We start from the raw sequence: 1,874 nt of genomic DNA, 5'->3' as shown, positions 1-1,874 counted from the left end.
CCCAGACCACGCGATGCTAAGGTTGCACACCAAGAGGGATCCTGGCCCAAAGATGGGGTGAGAAGTCTGTGCAGGGCGCGGTGCAGTGACAATGCTCTGGAACGACTGTCAGGTTTGATGGCTGACCAGGATTTCCTCCCTTCCCTCCAGAGCTAATTTTACAGGCACAACCAGTAGCAGGTGCTGCACCCAGGCCCCTAGATATGTCAAGCTGGTGTTTAACAGCTCCTCCCCATCCACAGCTGTTTAAAGTAGGCACCCACCCCACACAAACCCCATCACCATCACCACATCCCCCATAAAAAACACAAACAGAGCTACCTTCTGGAGCCGGGTCCTTTTACTGCTCCGGTCACGCTCTCATGTGAAGGCAGACAGGGCTGTGGTTTCAGCACGGATGGAGATGCCCTGCTCCCTTATACATCTGCAGGCAGCTGGGGGCTTGGCTCACCAAGGACCGACTTGCCAGTGCATCTGGCTGATGATGGTATCCCATCGCAGGGCGCATAGAAGTGCAATTCGATGCACTTTTCCACCCAGCTTCTTGCTCATGTTTGCTCAGCCACCGATTCTCCCTTGGACACATCCTCCCGGTCTCTTCACCCCCAAGGGAGCAGCGTGCCTCATTTGTCCAGGTTGCCGCCTCTCGCAGCAGTTGACCGCCACGCACAAGGGACGTTCCTCGTGTCCTCTCTCAGGAGTGCGCTGGAGCTGGGACTTCGCCATGAGAGTGATCATTCATCAAGGTGATCTCGGGCACCCAGCTTGCTGTCCAAAGTGCAGCCCTGCAAGACAACCGAGAGACTGATTCTGACCCCATCAAAACTTCAGAGCAAGATGGCAAATTACTTTCAGCATGCGATAACATGCCGTCAACACCTGCTGGATCTCACCACATGTTTAAGAGCGTTTTTGAACTGGAGGCATTCGAGGCTACATAAGCAACCCCACGGGTCAGACAGAAACAAGCCGAGAGATGAAAGGCTCCAGTGAAGTCAGTGTGTAGATGCTCAAGCTTATACAAATGCTTTAAGTCTGCCTCTTCTGGGTTGTGATCGGGCACGTAGATGATGCAATGAGACTGTGGGAACTGGCCACAGTAAGGAAGCGACTTAAAAATCAACCCCACCTGACCTAAATGTTCCTCGGTCATTTTTCACAAGCAAGGTGACCCTTCCTGCAAACTGAGCTACCTGGAAACCGTGAGCAACAGCCTAGTCCCTCGCATCAGGCAGCGCAGAGACAAGTTTGCAATGATGACCATTTCTGGCCGTCCCGCTAGTAAAAAAAAAAAAACGAACAAGACTATTTTTCCTTTGATCTTTTTTGGCATCCAAGGTCCCTGCCAAGCTAGAGACCAATGTAGCGGAGGCTCCAGGAAGGTCCAGGGGACATGGGCTGGTATAAACCACTGACCTCTGTTAGACCAGACCAGGAAGGACTCATGACCACCCAACAAGCATGGGTTTTTCCATTCACCATAAACACGGCCAAATGCTAAAACGAAGTCAGGCCTGTGCCCACCATAGGTTACAACTCACTTCTCAGTGCCGAAAGCAGCCTATAACCACTACCACCCATCGTGTTTGAATGAGCCCTACAAAAAGCCACAACTCTCAGCCCCTTTCCAGGGAAGACCCGACCCAGCTAGGGTGGGATAATTGTGTAGGGCTGGCTAACATCAGACTCCCCTGCCTCTCAAAGGGGCAGGCGACCTGATCTCACTGAAATCCAGCTGCAGGGCAAGGCTAAAAAAAAAATCAGAAGCTGCAGAGGAAGGGCTGCAGAGACGACCTGCACTGCAGGCAAGATGCACAGAGGTTAAACTCTGCATCAGCTCACGGAGGTAGTGAAGGCTAAGGATGTGGTAATCA

General features: G+C 52.3%; 1 long non-coding RNA gene across 1 annotated transcript in view; it reads right to left on the bottom strand.

The window, feature by feature from the left end:
* Window positions 1-327: 327 nt before the first annotated feature.
* The window catches only part of LOC109293899, an 18,433-nt gene continuing 16,886 nt past the window's right edge, over window positions 328-1,874 (bottom strand). The window contains exon 3 of the long non-coding RNA XR_002096425.1: window positions 328-785. This is a non-coding gene — a long non-coding RNA (uncharacterized LOC109293899). The remainder of the gene's footprint in view (window positions 786-1,874) is intronic.

This window comes from Gavialis gangeticus, unplaced genomic scaffold (genome assembly GCF_001723915.1).
Source record: "Gavialis gangeticus isolate Ggan-Ray unplaced genomic scaffold, GavGan_comp1, whole genome shotgun sequence".
In the NCBI taxonomy this organism is placed as follows: Eukaryota; Metazoa; Chordata; order Crocodylia; family Gavialidae; genus Gavialis; species Gavialis gangeticus.
This window is presented reverse-complemented; position numbering and strand designations above follow the sequence as displayed.